Source organism: Heliconius melpomene, chromosome 4 (genome assembly GCF_056956725.1).
Source record: "Heliconius melpomene rosina isolate 202511_hmr_F chromosome 4, ASM5695672v1, whole genome shotgun sequence".
NCBI lineage: Eukaryota > Metazoa > Arthropoda > Insecta > Lepidoptera > Nymphalidae > Heliconius > Heliconius melpomene.
Window position 1 is genome coordinate 5,848,007 of NC_140392.1, and position 21,850 is coordinate 5,869,856.

A 21,850-nucleotide genomic window follows, 5' to 3' on the forward strand; every position below is an offset into this window, starting at 1 on the left:
CGGTTGTTGCCTTAATAGTTATGGTTGTTAATTCCGATTGTACCTACATTTTAAAGATTTTTAAAAAAGTATCTATCAAAAAATAATAGTATAGGAGCCGTGGAGCAGAGGCACGGATGTGTGACGGTAAATACGAATGGTCGTGGGTTCAATCTCCACTCGAGGAAATGAATTATATACCTATTTATTTCTTTTCTTCGCTCTGGTGTCAATGATAAGCACGGCGTTAAGGTCCGCCAATCAACACGCAATGGCTCTAGAACTTAATGTTGAACGAAAAATAGGGACGGATCGAGATTACTAGGTTCCCTCTGTCTACCCCGCTGAATGCGGGATACAACGTGAATTGCTTAGTTGTCTATTAAGCATTTAAATAACATTAAAACGAGCACACGTTATAAATGGTCACTCTTATTATAAATGCAACAATTGTTACCGTAACAATAAAATATTTATGTAGACAAAACGAAGGCCAAGCTGTGCCAAGTTCACGAGCGCACGTTCATCGACCGCTGTTATCATTATTATTCAAGTATTCAAAGTGATACAAAGGGATCATTACCGATCCGCCTTCTGCTAGCCGATTATTTTGCAACTCCTTCTAGATAATAGAAAATATTCATTATGGTTTGTGGTACTATTATGGTACTCGTAAGTTATTTTTAATCGGCCGCCATGGCACAAGGGTGTGACTGAACCCGAAGGTTGAGGGTTCGATCCCCACTCGAGGAAGTGAAATATTTATTTACGTTTATATTTCCATTTCTTCGCTCTGGTATCGAGGTAAAGCGCGACGTTCAGTTCTGCCACTCAACACGCAATGCCTCTAGAATTCGGCAGAAAGTGGGGAACAGAGTGTTTTAACAATAGGTTCCTTCTGTCTACCGAATCTCTGCCGGGATGCAGAGTAAAGCTGATTTATTTATTTTTATTTTATTTTAATCGAGACTCTTTTAAGTGTCAAAATGGTGTTTAAATTATTAAAAAAAATAACTAGTGATGTGATTTGAACAATATAAATATATTAATTAGGTCGGTATAGCGTAAGTTGTAGAATTAACAAAAATACAAGTCGTATTTTTATATTGTTTTTTTCTGTCTTAAAAATCTCGTAATTATTTTCTAAAAAACAATTTGGAATAATTAAATTTGTTGGCTTTATACCATTTTGTTACCAAAAAATGGGATAGAGCCAAGCACTTGCACTTAAGCAATTGCAATATACCTAAATAAGTATATATTTTAACAATCAATAGAGTTAATAGATATATTGTATAACAGTTTTATTCAAGACTCAAAGTTACGTTCGATGCTATGAATAGAGAAATTTTAGCGGCAATAATAGCAAAGGTTTTCTTTTATTTAAGCATTTGTTACGTTCGGCCTCGACGTTATTTAAATGTAAACGAAAGTGAAAACTGCTGTCGTGATTCCATTTTTAGAATTTTTTCCATGTAGCTTATATAATATATTATTTACTATTTATATATTTTGTTAGCAACTAAATTAATTACTTTTCTATTTTTTTTTCTTTATATTTTACCAAAAAAATAATATGAAAACGACCTAATATATGATAGCAAGGCGATTCCGTCGATATTGTTGTATGACCTTCACGGGGGCCGCGGATCCTCGACTGCCGAGTTCACGGCGAGGGCTAGTTTTATTACTATAGTCCATTTAACCCATTTCGTTGACGTAATCCAGCTGCTTTTATCGTTCGTTGCCGAGGTACGAAACAGACGCCTGTGATTGAAATATGACCGCATTTAAATAACTGTACATATACATATATGTGTACATATCATTGATAGATACTCATGTGTCATTGATTAATTAACCCATATGTTTAGATTTTTACTTTTTTTTTAAGTTTCTTGTTCTTCTCTTCTTCTTCAGTAGTAGGTTAGGAAAAGGGAGTCAGTGTTGCAACACCAGACACCAGAGTGAAGAAATTAAAATATTCAATATTTTATTTCCTCGAATGGGAATCTCGCCAAGCCTTGGCGCCACGACTAGCCTCAAAAAAAACCATTCTATTTTACGATCATATATACCCATACCATTTCTATAATATGGACAAACAACTAAAGTTTTATTACTAATACTTATTTATAATTAATAACCAATAAGATGCTTGATGATAAATTAATTAGAAAGAAAAAAATTAATTAGGTATATATGAAATATTTGTAGCTTAAAATATTTTAGTAAAAAGATTAAATAAAGCTATTTTATATTGCACTTTTGATTATTTCAACCTTAATTTGTTACAGAGATTAGTCATATTGTTCAATTATTTTAGTTGTTTTTTGATTGAGGGAACCATTAAAAGCTACCACAGCTAGATACATATTTCTCACGAAAGTGTTGTAAAATTATTAACGGCACTTTAATTAATACAAATGACTAGGATTATTTGCGAGGACAACATAGCGCCTACTCATGGCCTATATTGATGGCACAATTACCTACTATCAGAGCGTGTGACTCAATTCTTAATGAAAGAAAATTTTATACACTGTCTGGAGTTAGAGTGGATAGAGATGTAAATTTTTTTCACGCTCTATCCCGCACACAGCAGGCAGAGGGAAACTAGTGTTACACTCCGTTCCCTACATTCTGCCAAATCCTGGAGGCATTGCGTGTTGAGTGGCAGAACTCACTCTTGAGATAATAATATTTATAATATCTATTTGTTAGCCTTTTGCCTTTCAATAACTTTTTAATATTGTAAAAAAAATTAAATTAATATATATTTTTTTCATTAAAAAGGCTGCTTAAAGAAATGATATTTTATTATTTTATGAGAAAAAGACCACATATTAATGGAATATTGTTAGTTGTACGACAACTAGCAACTCGAGATAAAGTATTGCTGAAGTTGTGCTAGCTCTACTTGCAAGAAAAGCTGAATATGAAACTTTGAATAAAATTCAAGTGTAGCAAAATATTATAGCGTATAACAAACATATATTCGTACAACTGATAGAGTTTAATTGAGGAAATAACTAATTAAATGAGGAAAAAAATAATTCTTAACCTGTTATTCTTTAAAATATTTTTCAAATTAGTATTTCAATTTGGAATGAAAAATATCAGTGAATTTCATGATTTTCTTATTTTTTCCTAAGTGTGAAATAACACTTTAAAAATGTTAAAAATATCATAATTTTCTTCTTGGGTAAAATAATATTATACCTATGATATAAAACATATAAATATTTCATAATTGTAATATGTACACGTTGCCTTGATTAATATTTAAAGACATTTAAAGCTAACACATATTTGTTTGATATATGTAATTATATATATTCTTTACAAATCATAACAGTTATAACAAGAAACTGCAAATTATCATTTTAATTTAATTATCACAGCTTACGGTCAACAACCTTCACACGTATTAGTACTTATATCAAATACAAATACACATTGTTTCAATCTCTATTTGAAAGTGAACTCTTACAAAATTCACATTAATTTTCCACCCACGTAAGATTCATGAGTTTTTCGTATCAGTACAAACATACAAACTAAAATAATTTGCACGTCGCCTTCGCAAGGTCTGTTAACTAATAGGAAACAACGTGTTCCGCTAACCAGTGACAAAAGCGAAAATTAGCACATCTCCATCTCATGTCATTCACCCAAAACTCAACAATAAAGCCAAACTATGAAAAGGCGCGCTTCAAAAGAAATTTCTAATTATTTGTTATCTGTGGTCTAATTTTTGTAAACTATTTGCCTTCTCTTTGTATCTATTTGTAACATGTATTCATTCACCCGCATAAAAAAGAATATTTTACAATTTATTTATACTGAAAATTTCACCTTTTAATTACACAATTTTGTGATAACAATGTACTGAATGCTCTAATTAGGAAGCAATAATTAATTGTTTTTTTTTAATATAGATTCATTTTCTACAGATTATCAAGCCATATACAATTTAGAATGCAACTTTGTAATAAATTATAGGAATAACTCTGCAACTGTTTACAAAATGAGAAATTATCTCTATAATGAAATGAAGTTTATTATTATTATAATAATATTTAATAATAATTTCCACATTATTATTTTCTATAGACATTATCACTATCACTTCTTTGGCGCTATCGCAGTTCACACGACGACGTGCAAATTAATGAATGAAAGAGTACTATCAATGAACTGTTTGTTAAATTAAGTTGGAATTTAATATTTATCGAATAACTTTAAATATTTAATTATAATAAATATAATTATATTAATTTTGAATTACTTCACAACAAATTAATAAAATTAAAAGTAATATTTTTCTTCTAAAACAAAGCCCATTAAATAAATCAGTAAATACATACATATATAAATATTAATGCTAGGTTGGTACCACTGTTCGTAGCTCTTTTTTTAGAATATAACCTGATGCCCAAAATTTGATATACATCTTTAAACTAGTTTCTTAAACACGAAATTTATAGTCGAAATATTTAAAAATAAGTAAATTAACAAATCAAAAGTCATTTAGCAGCTGCATAAATAAATAAGATCAACATTGCTGATCTCTTAAAAAAACTTCTGAATTAATTTGTTAGATCATAATAGAGACGTTTCTCTATAAAATGTACGAAAAATATATTTTTAATAAAAATATTTAGACTAATAAAAAAACACAAATAAAGCTAGAAATAGATCTAAAGCTTACTTACTCATATCAATTTTCCATTTCGCGTAGCATAGACCCGTAGACATGGCGATATATCAGTCAGTCCTTGGAGTAAAAAGTGAAATTTCACGCGACGGCCCGCTAATTTATTCACAAGCAGTGAAAAACGTGGATGAGCCGCTCGATCGCGCTAACTATATATAAACACGTGTTTTGATTGTATGAAATTTGATAGCAACAAACGATAAATTTACGAAAAACAATAAATTTACTTTGTTAATAATTAAAATCGATCAGCGCATTTAATAATTAGATGGGGAGTTATAAACGAATCGTAAATACGTTCGAATCGTAAAAACGTTCGGTTTCGTCGACAGTGTGGGTGAGGACGGCTCTAGAGTGGAGCGCGCGGCACGACGACTTGTGGGCCACTGAGTGTGCGCAGGCGCACCCGTTTACCGTCATTTCTCAACTCTTCCAATTTTTATATTTGTATACGCATACGTAGGGCGCACTGTTTTCCGATATAAAGCTTTTAAGCGGGTTTTTCTAACTTACTGTCCAGTTGGTTCTGTAAGGTCAGTAAGGAAAATAGAGCTTATAATTTGTCGCTTTTCTCAAGTACTCGAACATTCACGGGATGGTTGTGAATTCGATGCCTAGTCGGTATAAATTTTATGTTTGAAATATTGTTCTTAGCATAGTAGTTACTTAGCTCAAAGTATAAATTAATGTCTTTAATATTAGTTGAAGGTAAAGGACGTCGAGACTGTGATAAGGTTCTCTCTGCCGTGCACTAACCGGCAAATGTGTGTATACAAATTAAAAACACTATAAGCTTATTATAAAAATAATATTCCTAGTAAAAATAACTAGACATGAAAGCAACGATAATTTAAAAAAATATTGAAACATCTTTTTTCTTACTATAAAACCATAAATATTTTTATAATAATATTATGAACAAACAATAAACATAATCGAGATATTCATGATATTTACCGAGCAAATTATTCAATTTGTTCAAATTAAATTGCAATACAATTGGAATTTGCTAGGAGAATTATATGCCGCCATACGTATTCTATATATATATCTTACGCCAAAATAGAATATTTTAAAACACTTTGCTCTAGTTAAACAGGCACTATGAAAATGTATGATGCTATTAACTGGAAGGTCGGCCGCAAACGGTGATGTCACCAATCAGATCGAGACTGATTTATCGACACCACTCGCGCTAGGGCCCCATAACACCACAGCTTAAGGTCCTCGTTGCATATGTTTCATATGAAATAAAAGTGTGAGAATTAAATATTGGTGTACTGAAGAGTTTGTTTAGTTGATTGTTATAATCTCAGGAACTGCTGGTTAGGATTGGATTTTTTTTAGCATGTTAATCGTTTCAATACGTAATATTATTTCCATTAGACACAGTAGTAAAGCCGCATCTAAAAAGGAGTAAAATACATATTTACTATAATTTAATTATTATCTTTAACATTTCTTTTAAACTTAAAATAGCATTTTATTACACACTATTAATATTTATTTTATATTAAGTGATTATATTAAATTATACAGGAAATACATAATAAAAAAAAGAAGTATAAACGATATACGCAATTACAGCGATTAGCATTTAACGCTGATACGAATAAGCCAGAAGTCGTTTACATCAGTCGAAGTTTAGTAAATCGAAAGTTTAAATATTACATTTATTTACACCTTTTTTTTTAAATATAAAGTTTAAGTATTACATTTATTACAATTAGTTTAAATATTATATTTATCTATATTTAGAGGCCGTCGTAGGAATGAATTATTATTTATTAATATTTTTATTTCTTCGCTCTAGCATCAAGGTACAAGCCCAGCGCTGAGTTCCACCACTCAACGCAATGCCCCGAGAAATTCTGTGGAAAGTGGGGCACGGAGTGTTTTAACACTAGATACCCTCTGCTTACCATACTGTGTGCGGGATACAGCGTGAAGCAGCTTAAATATATATAACGTTAACTCCATTGCAGAGGGATAACTGAATTAATTTCGCTGTGTGGTCAAATAAAGCCGTCAACCAGTCATCAGCTAGTATCAGTTCTCGCGTGATCCGATCGCATCCGTATATTAGCTGCCATCTCGTCTTCTAATAAGGTCTAGTCCTTGATTCTGAGAATACAATCTATTATTAATAAGATAATAGTTATAATTATTTCATGGCGTATAAGTGAAATATAGAGAGCGAAATTTAGTTATATTTTTGACCTACTTTTTTGCAAATTTTAAATAATAATTTTGCGGTTTTGTGGTTCTTACGTTTTTACCGCTTGTACCTACTATAAATAAAATATTTATTTTAAAAAATCTAAAGAATATGCAATACCAAAATAATATTTCTGAAGGAACAAGCTAAGTTTTTCTCCATTAAACTCGAAATCTCATTTCCCGAGATTGTAATAAAAGATATGACCGACCTGTATAATATTATGATTAATGCATGCATACATCCTTGGAAATCAATTGCCAAATTTGTCGATTAAATATTTGTTTTATTTTTAATTAAACATTACACAAATTGTTTTCGATGTCGCATAACCGGTGTGGCAGTCGTCAACTCGAAAACTGTACTCAATAAGCAATTATTTATCGTCTACTTCCGCGTTGTGAGCCTAATAAAGCCAATCAGCCAGATAACAAAATACACAAAATAATAAATATACATTTCGCTTCCTCCACTTGAAAATTCATACTATTATAATAAATATAAAAGTGCATATTTAATTTTTTGGCAAAAATGCATGAAATAAAAATATAGCAAAATAAAATAAACAAACAATCAAAAAAAAATTTATTATACAGCAGCTAATATTTACAAATTGCAATCATAGCACCAAAATATTATTGTACAGTTTCATTTTTTTACCTTTAGTCCGTAATTTCACAGACTAAATAAAGTAAGACAAGCAAAAATTACTTTAAAGTTATACTCATAGATAAAAAAAAATAGTTTAATATATTTTCAAAATATCTGTTGTTAAATATTCCTTTGTGGTCAGGAGTTCCCAACCTTTTTTTGGTCAAGGACCACTTTTGTATATTTTTTGTTTGCACAATTGCTCACCGCCCGCTTAGTTTAAAATTATTCGCGCACCATATTTTGGCTGTGGACCACTGGTGGACCATGGACCACTGGTGTCGAGCCACTGCTTTACTCGACTAATTTGAAGCCGATCGAAATCCTCCTGTATCTACTCGTAACTGTATGTAGTTACGAGTAGGTACGTTAGAAAATGTAGGTTAGAATAGGTTAGATTAGCGAGTCTAGAAATAAATATGTTGGTGGTAACGAAAATAATTTTATTAATGCTTGGACATCTGCGGTTTCACAGGCAATAAAAGTTATTACAGTAATAAAATTTAATATTTTCTTCGAGTGTCCATCTTGTGATTCTCATAACTCTTTCTTATTGATTGATTTTTAGAAAGATTATGTTAGAAATAAATATTTTTTATACATAAATAACATACAAAACGATAACTCTTAATATTTAAAAGAGACATGACAAGTTGTGCCCGGGTGCTTGTTGATAGATGTCGGGGCCGTCACGCCGTTCATTGTTGGAATTGGTAGGCGCCGTCTGCTCTCCTATACATGCACCCCGAATACCAAACAAGCTTTGCCTTTAAATGACTCACTCACTCACAGTAAATAGTTAGCTGGAGGGTTTTGTAATTTGTCCCTTAAATAGCTTTTATTCTTTTTCGGACCGTTGAAGAATATACCTGTGTATCTATATCTATAATAAATATTTTTTAAGTTGAACTAATGATGAAAAATTATATTGTACAGATTGTCAATGAAATTATGTAGATATATAAATATAACACTGCCTTGTTTTAAAATGTTATCTGCCAAAATTATTTTTTAATCTAATTTTTACGGAATACACAAATTTGGAGCGCTGATAAACATGTAGGACTGACTAACAAGAACAAACCAAAACAAATTAAATGTTCAATTCTTTTGTTGTGTAAATATATTAAAATAATATCGAATAAGTCAGAATCACACAAAAGTAAAAAAAGTAAAAGTAAAAAAAAACCGAAAAGGGCACGAACGTGTGTCATATTTAAAAATGATAATTAAAAAAAAAACATGTAGAACTGAGTGATGCTCTATGACTGCCGCCTTAACACGTCTTGGTTAAAGTGAAATATAATCCTTTGATGTGTTACAAGATATTAAATTACTTAACATAATTATATAATAACACTAAAAAGCGGCGTTAGTTTACGACAGTGGCGCCTGACGCGGTCGAGTTCCCTAAATCATATTATTATTTGGCTTCGCGCCGAAAACAAAGAATAAATAACTGACTAACACAATTAGATATGAGATGTAGGATGTGCAGAGCTTTGTTTGAAATTAACATATGAAATAATATAATAGCGGTAATTTTGTATTGTTCACCTAAATAAACTGAACGAGGTATGTAGATATTTTAGAAACCATACGAACGTCGTGATGCCAGAATTATTATGATTAAAATTGAATTAAAGTCAATGAAAAGTGATTTAATAACCATACTAAAACTTAACTTAATAAAGTGGATACGAGCGTACTAAAAATTATATGTTATATTGAGGACTGTCGTGGCCGCAGAGACAGAAGCTTGCGACTGTAAATGCAACAGGTTGTGGGTTCTATTCCCACTTGAGGAAATAAAATATTTAATATTTTCTCGCTTTATTTCGGGATCGAATCCACAACCTGCCGCGTTTACAATCTGATTCTTGTGCCAGTACGCCACGACTGGCCTCATAATTACATACATATATATTACAAATTAATATGTAACAAATCCATCTGCGAATTATACTAACTTAATTATTATTAATAGAATTCTCTGTATATTAAAACCCAGCTTATTAATATTACCAATGACGAGTTAAATGGATGAAATGGGGCAAACCGTCATAAAAATCTTAATTTATAGTACATGTTATATTATATGTTTATTTATATATAAGCCTTATAACTTAACGATATAGCTTATCATGATGAGACACCTATACTACTATCACAATCTTCTTCAAATATTTCTAATTTTAAAACAACTCTTATTATTTAATTGCCCCCGCAGTAAAGTCTCTCAAAATTAGTACAGCATTTAATTATGTTTTCTTTTTATGTCAGATATATTTTAAATGTTTATAAATTATACTTAATATTAGTAAAAAGACTTTTTGAATTTTATAGGATTTTTTAAAATATAAAATATCCTGATAGAGACCTTGATACAGGCGCCGGTGCATAAGCGTGCGACTGTAAACACGAATGGTTGCGGTTTCTTATTCTCAAACAAAGCGCGACGTTGAGTTTCGCCACTCAACACGCAATGCCTACAGAATTCGGTGGAAATAGTGAAGTGTCTTAACACTAGGTTGCCAGGTTCCCTTTGCCAACCCTGCTATGTGCGAGATTATATCTCGTTACAGCTTATAGGACGGAGAGCTGGGAGAACTTTGTATGTCCATATTTAAGATCTGCAAATCTTACTCCAAAGAACGTAATAGTCAGTTAACATTTTGTTCAGAATAATACTCTCACAACAAGAATATATTATAATAGGATTTGTGTCTCTAAAACAAAAATATTTATTATCTAAAACAGCATTTACTATATTTAAAATATATTTATATAGTAATTCGATTTAAATTAATTTTATTATTGAACTTACGTTCGAGATTATTGCCGCCAGCATTTACTAACAAGAAATATGGTTTAATATTTAATATTATCCATTAGATACTTGGATATTTAATGTGAAAGCTAGTTGTAAAATATAATGGTGTAGCCCTTAGCACAAGTAAGTTTTTATGATACGCCTACACTTTTAATTTATATTGATGTTATCATAAGAAGATTACATAAAGTAAAATAATAATAATACATGTATTACATATCTGGTCTGTGCATTAAATATATTCGGAAAAAATTCTGCAGGGAGATGTAAAAACACTATAGAATATACTATAGAATATTTATAAATATTTTCCAAATAAATGACAAAGGAATAGACAAACGTTTAGTTGTCTGTTTGTAGGCATTCTCGTACATCTTTAAAACTAATGGATTTTAATGAAACTTTTTTGTTTTAGTAGGCCTGGTGAATTGAAGGTATATTTTTTTTGAGAATAGCACACCCTTATGGTATACCTCATTCATGGTAGTCCAGTTTAAGTATGGGTTATAATGACATTGTAGAGCCTCATTAACACAATTGACTATAAATAATTAAAAATAATTATAAAAAATAGTTAATATTATTTAGCTTTTTTTTTTTTATGGAAAAAGGACAAGGCAAATGAGCGTTCGGGTCACCTGATGATGATCACCGCCGCCCACGACCCCGTGCAGCACCAGAGGAGCTACAGGTGCGTTGCCGGCCTTTGAGGTGGAGATAGACGCGTTTTTTGAAGGTACCCATATCGTACCGACCTGGAAACACTGCCGCGGGTAGGGTATTCCACAGTTCGGTGGCGCGTGGAAGGAAATTCCTACGAAACCGCACAGTAGTGGAGTGCCACGCATCCAGATGGTGTGGATGATATTTAAGTTTGTGACGTGCTGTGCGGTTAAAAAATTCGGCGGCAGGTAACAGGTCACACAGTTCTTCAGAACACTCACCATGATAAATGCGATAGAGAACGCACAGCGAGGAGACGTCTCTACGCAGAGCCAAAGTGTCAAGCCTTTCACAGCTTACTGGGTCCTTAATGATTCGGACAGCTCTACGTTGTATGCGATCAAATGGGTCAAGCTGATACTGGGGTGCACCAGCCCAGAGATGATCGTTGCTTTTGATCGTCGTGTAAAAAAATGATTTTCTTTCCCAGGTAATAATATTTTAAAAATGTAAAAAAATGATATTTTACTATAATTTTATAATTCTAAAAGCTATGAAGGAATACTCTTGTTCAGGGTACGTCCAGACGAAGTCCAGACGAAGGATACCATATAGAGTTGAGGCATTACCTAAACTAAAGTAGAGCATCTAGTTTGTCCGAGAAAGCGAACCATAAACAAATTCAATTGGTCTAAACGAGTGAATTTTTATTTTGGGACGATGAGATCATTAGGTGAACGGCCGTGGAAGCCACAGTTTCAGCGAAATGGGTCGCTGGGACTCTCTCGTGACATTGCCTTTATTGCTTATGGATATAAGTTGTTTAAAAAAACGTTCAACAACTATACACATGTGGTCAATATGTTGTTTGAGGCCAGTCGTGGCGCAGCGGCTCTGTAACTTTAAGCGCAACAGGTTGTGGATTCGATATCCACTCAAGGATATCAAATGTTTAATATTTCCAATACTTCACTCTGCTGTCGAGCCATAAGTCCGGCCACTCAAGACACAACGCCTTCAGATTTTGACGGAAAATGGGGAACGGAGTGTTTTAACACTAGGTTCCATCTACCTACTATGCTATGCGGGATACAGCGTGATGCTAAAGAAATATAAGTTACGTTATAATTAATATTTTGTTCGAAGTATTTAAAGCGATTTCCAATTGCTCGTCGCTTCGTCAGTGGGTAGTTTGCAACAGGAATCAGTGTGTATGAGGAATTACCACAATTGTCATTTTAGACTTTACCAGCATATGATGATGATGACGAAAACTGTTACGTTGTAATTTGTCATATTTTTGCAAGTAATTTTACTTTCCTTCTTCTTAAAAAAGTTATTTATAAACACATTATTCAATTGTTAATGTTTAATAGTTATGTATATATTTTTTTGTCTTGTTTAGTTGGTTGGTTGGTTGGTTGGACCTGAAAAACCTAGTGTTATAGGACTACTTTCTCATTAAGACACTTCCATTCCCCATTTTCCCCCGAATTCTAGAGGCGTTGCGTGTTGAGGTGCGTAACTCAACGCCGCGCTTAGCTTGTGCCCCTGCGCCACGATTGGCCTCAATCAAAATATTGTTCATATATGTATACTTATATTCCACCCATCAAATTCATCGCAATATGCACTCTTCTACAAAGTGCCAATTACGCTAATCTTGATAATTGCTAGAATTAGAACATCGGCCGTGATATCAGAAAACTCACTGTTCAAAGTGTTTCCTTTTTATAGTATTTGAAGCCTTCATTTCACTTTTACTTAAAATTGGCTTTACTCTGCATCCCGAACACAGGCAGGCAGAGAGAAGCTAGTGTTAACACACTCTATTCCCCATTTTTCACCGAATTATGAGGCAATGTGCGTTGAATAGAGTAATTTTTACTTACAAACCAAATATAACTATAGTAAGTATAGGTTTAATAGACACTTGGATGTTAAATAATACGAGTAAATAAATCAATTTTTCTAACATTCATATTTTGTAAAAATGGCAAGTCCTTGCTATGCTTTTAAATTAAGGCCATAGGGTAATTTAATCTGTATTTGAATTTATATTTTGCAAATATTTGACCTAGCTGATAATTATAATATAATAAAAAAATTAAGGCCAATAGTCCCCAACTAAACATACCTATTAAATAATCAAAAACTGATAACTGATCGAGGAACTTCCAAAGAACCTTAGTTTAATTTGAAATTATGTAGATTTAAAAGGTAATAATATATAAGAATTACTAAATATAATTAGCATATATAATCATAAACAGATAGGGAATTTCGCAACAGATAAAAAATATCAATTCGAATTATACACTCAGTTTCAAGAATTCATTAAGGAAATATTGCTATGTGGAATAAATAAAATTGACGCTTATAATATGAGTAAGAGACTGGAATATTTGCAACAGATTAAAAAAGAAGAAATGCGTTAAACAGGTAAAAATAAATAAATGTTTATGCATCATTAAGTATTTTTAGGCGGGAGGAAAAAATGAATTAATTAATAGATTAACAAATTAGTTAAATAAAATACTGAGAATTACACCTAATTTATAACATTAAAATTAAGCTTGCTATAATATGACTTTATAACACATATCATAGCAATTTGAAAATAACTTTGAAATCATATACGAGTATACTCTCTCTCGTATACTCTGCTAAATATAACAATTAATATAAGTTAAATATATAACTATTAAATAAAGTTATACAACAAGATAATACAGAGAATTTTTCGCGTCATAAATATCTGATTTAAAAAAATATATAAAACGTAATGATTTTGGTTCTAACAAAATAAAATATATAGACACTGGAGTTATACTAGACTTAGCGCCTTATTAAGTTTTTGCTAACGTTACGCTACACTTGATTTGAATTACAATGCTTTTCACTATTTGAAAGCAATTTAAAACATTTCTTACAAATTCCTCAATAGCGAAACTAGGATGTGTTTACGAGAAGTTTTGCAATTTTAAACGTACCTACATTCAAATTAGTTTAACTTCACAAGTAACTTTGCTATGGCCCTTTTATATAACGTCCTCGTTACATATACATACGTTAGTTAGTATTAGCAATTTGAAAATAAGCTAACTAATTTATAATATCAGTTTTGACACGTTTTCTGTAGTCTATTGCTCCTTTTTTACGTTATATTTCTTATAAGATTTGTTTACTTTTAAAGCACGCACTGACCCGTTCTAACACACATTTCTATTTACAAAATAAACTTGAGATACAGAATTGTTTTTTTTTAGCTTCACGCTATATCCCGCAGATAGCAGGGTAGGCAGAGGAAAGCCTAGTGTTAAAACACTCCGTACCCCGCTTTCTGCAGAATTTTCAATGCGTTGAGTAGCGCAAAACAACGCCACGTTTTACCTTATTAACAGAGCGAGAAAATATTAATTTTTTTAGTCCCCCGAGTAAGAATCGAACCTCAAACGTCGCGTTTATAGTACACGCTTGTGCCACTGCGCCACTACGACCTCAATGATAATATTATGACAATAACTGTAATATGCTAAATTAATATAATATTTGCTATTTTTTGTCGTTGCCTAAAAAAATAACCACAGTAAAAAAATTAAAACATTGAAATTAATCTATATAAAATGGACACATTGATTAAAACGTTAGACCTAATATTGCAAGTTTCATTGCAGGTCAGAGAGCAAAATAATATATCTAACCTTTCAAAACACACCGAATGAAGATATTCGTTTCTAATACATTTTAATATGTAATTTTGGAACCACTGGTCACAGCAATCACCATTGATGAAGATTTAATGTAATAAATTAATATTTCTAAGATTAAATTATAATAGTATCATTGTGTATATTATTAAAACATTGTAATTAATCTGTATGTAATCTGTATACGAGTTTGTAATATTCAAAAATAAGTTTAAATATATGGAAAGAAATCGTTTTCTGCTTGGGGAGTTATTTTCTAAGGAACCTGCATTAATAATATTAAAATGAATGTTTCCAGGATTCAATGTTGACTGCCGTCACAGTCATGCAACGTTCCTAAATGAAAAGACAAAAGAAGACCTTGATTCTATGAATTATGGTTAATTTATTTTTTTTTTTCTTTTAAATGTATTGAATGGTAGGTGGTAGAGCCCTCTCCTATGGAGTCCAGACTCGTCCACCGAGGGTTCCGTACCAATTTTAGGATTGATGATCAATGGGACGTACAATTTATAAAAGTTAACAAACTTAAGTATGCAATACTTTTGTATGAAATGAACTACATTTTCAAAGTCAAACTTACAGACGGACAACAAAATTGATCCTAAAAGGATTCCGTTTTTACCTCTTGAAGTACCGAACCCTAACAAGAAAAATAAGTGGGTGAAACGTAATCTTGAAGGATGAATTAAATTAAATTAAATAATATTATCTTTAAAGAATATCTGATATTTATATAGCACATGTTAAATGCTTTGCTTGAAAATAATTCTGGGAAGTGAAACACTGTGTCTTGTTTTAGTTCGAGCACTGTAAACTTCACCGTATTTACGCTCGGTTTCCTGAACTTGACCTTTCACAGCCATTTTAAATAATAATGTATTATTTATGACTAGAAAATCGTTATAGGTAAAAACATCGAGAAGAACTATTGTAAATTGCTAGTAAACTCTAGTCAACAACGTCCACTTATGAAGTACCTAGGCTAATTATTTGCAAAGGTTCTTCTAAATTCATTTAATTACACTTAATTTCAACTAGAGGGCACTTTGCACTTTCCAGAATTTTCTCAAGCATAGTGAATTTACGTCTTGTTGTAATCCTAAATGCAGCATAGAAGTAATAATTCAATTTGACATTTCTAAATACTTTCTTTTTAACCGATTTCTGTAAAAGGAGATCAATTCGATTGTATTTTTTTATTATGTTTGTTACATCAGAACTTTTGACTGGGTGTACGGGTTTTGATGATTTTTTTTATTTAAAAGCTAGTGCTTCGCGTATTCATTTGCGGTTCCATTTGAATTTAGTCTTAAAATTGGGCAAATGGACGAAGAACTCAATATCCCGCCACCCGATTTCGATGATTCTTTTTTTTATTGGAAAGGATACACTTCAAGGGTAATTTGATGAAGATTTAGTTAGGTTCTATTTATGGCATCCGGGTGAAATTGAAGATGTCGGTTTTTTTATAAAAAATATAATTATTCTTACTCATCAATCAATTTTCAAAAGGAATCGAACAATCGATTACAACTAGCAGTAATCCTTTACACCTAGAATAAAAAAAAACTTAAATAAATTTATAAGTCTACTTAGTAGAACCCAATTGAATCATATACTTATATACATATTTATATGTGAATCAGGTAGGAATGCACTGTGCAATAGGCTTGCGTCCGATCCCATCAAGCCTGATCTTAAACGTTGATATTATGTATAGTGGCACACGCTTGTCTAGAAAATATCTATTAACTTTAGATTTTTTCAAAATTCCAACTCTTCCTGGAGTGCTCCTGCAATATACATGCGACACAAAAGTTTGTTGTTTATATTCGTAAATTTGACCTTAATTTTTATTATATTTGAATTCACCCTAGATCTGAATGTCCCTAGCTTGTAGGTATAACGTCGAAAACACAAACGGCTGCAATGAGGTCCATTTTTTTCACACGAATGAAGAATTTAAACACAAACGCTTTTCCCTAACCTATGTATACCATGAAATGATGCAGGGTTCTCCCTGTCCAGGGTATGTGACATGAGGGTACAAGACCTGATCTCCAAACTGTTCTTCGATTGATCTCCTAGCTCTCAATATTCTAATAATAGAGAGTTATCTATTATATAGCAAAATTATTAATAGCTTTTTTATTTCATAACAAGTTTTCTTTCTGTATAGCCTTACCTATGTGGTTTCTTCCAGATGTATGTAGGTGAAACATTTAATTAAACAAGTCTTGAGAACGAGTTCCATTATCCACTTATTGTATTTATCCTAGAACAGCGATTAGACAACGAATATAATAAGAAAAATATCAGTATTATACATTTTTAAGTCGTTTTGTTTTGTGTGTTTGAAATTATTTTTATAAGAAAAACCTTAATTTACAATTATTAAATTGACGTCATAATATAAAATGGAAATTCGAATACGCTATGAAAAATATTATAATTTGCGACTAACTCTTCCTGTGGAAGCCTCTATGCGGTGATTTATTTGAGTACTCTCAGGAATATTAAAAAGGTGTCTAAATTTAAAAAAGGCATAGAATAATAATCAATTTCGTTTGTGACTCACCTTCCTCCGCCAGCTGACTTCCCTACCTCCCGACACACTAACCGCGACACCCACTGGAAAACTAGCCAGAATTGCAACTGAGCATATCAAAGAGATGGAACACTGTGATAATGTCAATCATCTATTGTACTCAAAATTAATATTATGATTGACATTTAAAACAATATAAGATGCTAATATAAGAAGCTTAAGAAAATATCCCATTCCATTCATAAAAGTTATACCTAGTTATTATATTAAAGGTATATTTACGTTGGATACAATGCAGCGCCCACATGACCTCATACAGTATGCATCGACTTAATTTTAAAGTGAAATTTACAGGGGTGCAGTATCGAATGTAACATTAGTCATTATGTCGTACATATGATTGTTTCGAAAATTTTCAGAACATATATATATAGATAATAGACATATCAGACATGTACATTAATTTACACGAGGGTGTGACTGTAACGCGACGGTTGTGAGTTCGATCCCCACTCGAGGAAGTGAAATATTTATTTACGTTTATATTTCTATTTCTTTGGTCTGGTGTCGAAGCAAAGCGCGGCGTTAAGTTCTGCCACTCAACACGCAATGCCTCTAGAATTCGGCAGAAAGTGGGGAATGGTGTGTCTTAATACTAGGTTCCCTCTGCCTAACCTGCTGTGTGCGGGATACAGCGTGAAGCTGATTCTTTAGAAACCAATATTAATATAGCCAGAATCGAAATATTATTTTGTATATGTAATATTCCTTAATAAATTGCATAATATTTGTAAATTATATGACTACATTACAGATATATAAAAAAATCAACTAAACGCTGTATTACGCATAAAGCAGGGTAGGCCGAGGGAACCTAGTGTTACGACACTTCATTCCCTAATTTCCACCAAATTTTTCAAGGCATTGCGTATTGAGTGCGGTATCTCAACTTCGGGCTTACCTTAATGCTAGAGCGAAGAAATAAAAATATTATTAAATGATAATTAATTTCCCTCAGATGAGGATCGAACACACAACTGCCGTGTTACAGTCACAACCTTGTGTCACTGTGCTACGACGGCCTATTGCGGTATTATAACCTATTTTAAAACAAGTATAAAATCATAGAAAATCTAATATTGTATCAGAATATTGAAATATACAAATAAATTTCTCCATATTTGTATAATCTGAATAAGCGATATAGATTTGATGTCGGGACATGGGACTCAAAGTGGAGGTAATTTAGTGGTAATCGAGCGTGTAATGGCTGTATCACTGGGCGTGGGCGAGACAGATCAACGACTGCTCCGCAATGTACGAGTACAAGACATACTTCACTGAGCAGTGGACGAGGTGGTACAGGATTCTTGCCAAGGTTCATACGTTTTGTATTTTGGTTACATTCGTTTTTAAATAGTTTCTGCATTGATAGCTTTAAAAATATATTTTTAAAAGGAGACATTAATATACAATTTTAATAAAGTTTCTTCACTGGTAATCCTCCATCCGTCCTTCATGTTTGAAGATTGTGAGCCTCTTGGGATCAAATTTTGGAACGGGTAAACTGTCCAACGGCTCGCTATCATTTGAGTTGCCCGGTGTTGTGGATCTTTTTCCCTCTGTGTTCTCAACCATGTTGTGATTTAGACATTATCATCGATATACCTGAGTTACATATACCCATCCCTTCCAGTGGAAAACTTCTCTCCCAAAGAGAAGAGAGAGAGTTCATCAATTGTTTTAATAATATGTATTCACCATAAATCTAAAAGCCTTGTTGGACTCCTCTTTTAATTATGAACATATTTGATTATATTACTAACTATTATTTTTTTAGAGATTGTGTATAAGATGTTCAAGCATTCTCATCTGTCCAAGAACCATCTCTAACAGCCCACGTCACGCAATCGAAGGCTGTTAAATTCTTTTAAATAGGTACATATATAAACGTAAAAATTACAACGAAAATTATATATAATATGGAAGACGTAAAATAAACATAAATGCTCAGTACGATACAACGGAAATGTTAAAGTCAATAATAATGTTGCCATACTTTTTACATTATACACATACAATGGTTATCTGATATGGTAATTTTATTATTAAGATTACAGTGTTTTGTCTTTAAGTAACATTTTTTTATGTAATGATACTTTATATTTCTTGTGACATCCAAGCTATCGAAAAGGGAAGGCCAATTTCGACGATGCAAAATATGAGGAAACCAAGATGTGCTCATATTGTACCTTCAATCCAAACCTGTAATACTGATTCATTCAAATAGGATATTTATCTTACAGGAAGAAAATTATTAGCTAGTCACTTATGCTCTATGTTTGATATTTATTATTATTTTTACTTAAATATTATTGTTTCATGAATGAAAATAATTAATTCCCTAAGTAGAAATAAAAACCACAACTGTCGCGTTCCATGTTTAAAAAATTAAAATTAAAATTGTTATTACAAGTACAGATGTACGCAATAAGCAGACATACTACTCGTACTACTACGTTAAGTAAGGAAAATAGCTTTCATTTTTTTTAGCTTCCCGCTGTATACAGCACGACGGGAAGAGAGAACCTAGTGTTAAAACACTCTGTTCCCCATTTTACGCCGAATTCTGGCGTTTTGAGTGACGAAACTCGTACGATTTCTTCACTCTGGTGTCGACACCAGGGCAAAGAAATGAAAATATTAAATATTTAATTTCCACGAGTGGAAATCGAACCCACAGCTACACAGCGTTAACATTCACACGCTTGTGCTCCAGCGCCGACTGTCCTAGCTATCTAGCTTTCACTTCAATATAAATAAGACAAAACATTTGGATGACATGCACGATTATATCAAAGTAATATATATATATATATATATATATATATATATATATATATATATATATACTAAACAGTACTTATTGCTGACAAACAGACAAACACAAATTGAAGCGCGAGTCTATTTTAAAAATATACACAGAAAGAGAGTGTGTCACTATGCGTAATTCATTCACAGATTCTATAATTATCTTCGGAGGTGCGTTAACGAACTAACGAACTACTAGAGTCCGGCGAAGGTCGGCGCGAGCGCATCGCAGGTGACGAGAGCTGCCCCACGCCGGAAATGCTTAGATATAAAAAAATACCTCTTATTTATTTACGATTCCACGAGTAACCTTTTGAAATTGTTACACGCTCCTAATAAAATACCGGTTTGCTGGCAAATTTCAATTAATTTATTGAAAACGAGAACGCATGTCGAATTATTTGTAATATTTTTAAAATTATATCTTTTTGGTTAATTAATTAACTTAATTTAATAATTCTGCTCTCTAAAGTTCCGACTATAACTTTTAAACAATAATATTTAGGTCTACAGGGATGTTAAACTTATATTTTTATAATTTCTTATTATAGAGCAATGCGGTCCGCGTTACTCTATGAGTCCTGTAAAGATTAAAAATTATATATGTATTGGATATTATGAAATACTAGAGACTTAACTCGTGGTTTCGCTCACTTGACCTTATTTTTATATTATAGCCAAACAAAGGATATCTTTTAGGAATATTATTTTTGTAAACCCTATCAATCCTTTCTAATGTCGCTAAGAATGTGTGAACAACGTTTAGTGATAATCAGTTGGGCAGTTTTGGTGTGAAAGTGTAACAAACGAACTTACATTCACATTTATAATATTAATATAATTAGTAGATATTCATATAGTAAAATAAGTATAATATGAAATAACATGTATAAACGTTATAAAACATAATTAGCTCCATAATGGAGAGCAACTCTAAAATCGTCCAAACTTTAAATTAGTCTAAAACGTCCATCAATGACGTCATCGGTATAAATTTGGCAGATTCCCACGTCATAGTTTAATAGTAAGCATATAATAGTACAATTACAATTACAATTAATCCTTTAAGGGCTGTCGAGGTCTCGGTTCGCTTAAAAGGAACGAAGCAAACCTAATACGGCTAAGCGAGACTCGCTAATGGGAAATGAGAATCGAGAAAAATGCCTTGCCTATCGCATCTTGCTATTAGGCAAATAATTTTAAAATAAATTTAGTTTTTAATCTTCCAATTTACATACGTTTTGTTAGTGAATTATTATAATTTATATAATAATTAAAAAATAATATGGTAAATCAATTAAATGAGCTCATTAGATGTAATTTTTTAAATTTTTTTTAATAGAGAGAACTTAGAACCTAGTGTAAAGACTGTAATTACGTAACTGAAATGTGGAAAAATTAACTTATTTATTTAAATACATTTACTTTTCTAATATCTTTATCCTTTTGTTAATATAATTCATGCACAAAAAATCTAAAGTGTCCAGGGATACGAGCGATTTAACCTAAGAGAATTTATGAGCTACATATTTGGCACGGTCGGAGCATTGGAGATAAAGTTTTGGAAGACATTGTAATTATTATTGAATACTTCAATGAAATAATTAATCTGATATTATATTCTATTCAATTGCTCTTAACATGATGACGTTGA

General features: G+C 31.8%; 1 protein-coding gene across 1 annotated transcript in view; it reads right to left on the reverse strand.

Annotated features, from left to right (window-relative positions):
• AdamTS-B (ADAM metallopeptidase with thrombospondin type 1 motif B) overlaps positions 1 to 5,103 on the reverse strand; it is a 61,034-nt gene extending 55,931 nt beyond the window's left edge. The window contains exon 1 of the mRNA XM_085208403.1: positions 4,698 to 5,103. The gene's annotated coding sequence lies outside the window, so the exon portion shown is untranslated. The remainder of the gene's footprint in view (positions 1 to 4,697) is intronic.
• Between the last annotated feature and the right edge of the window lie 16,747 nt (positions 5,104 to 21,850).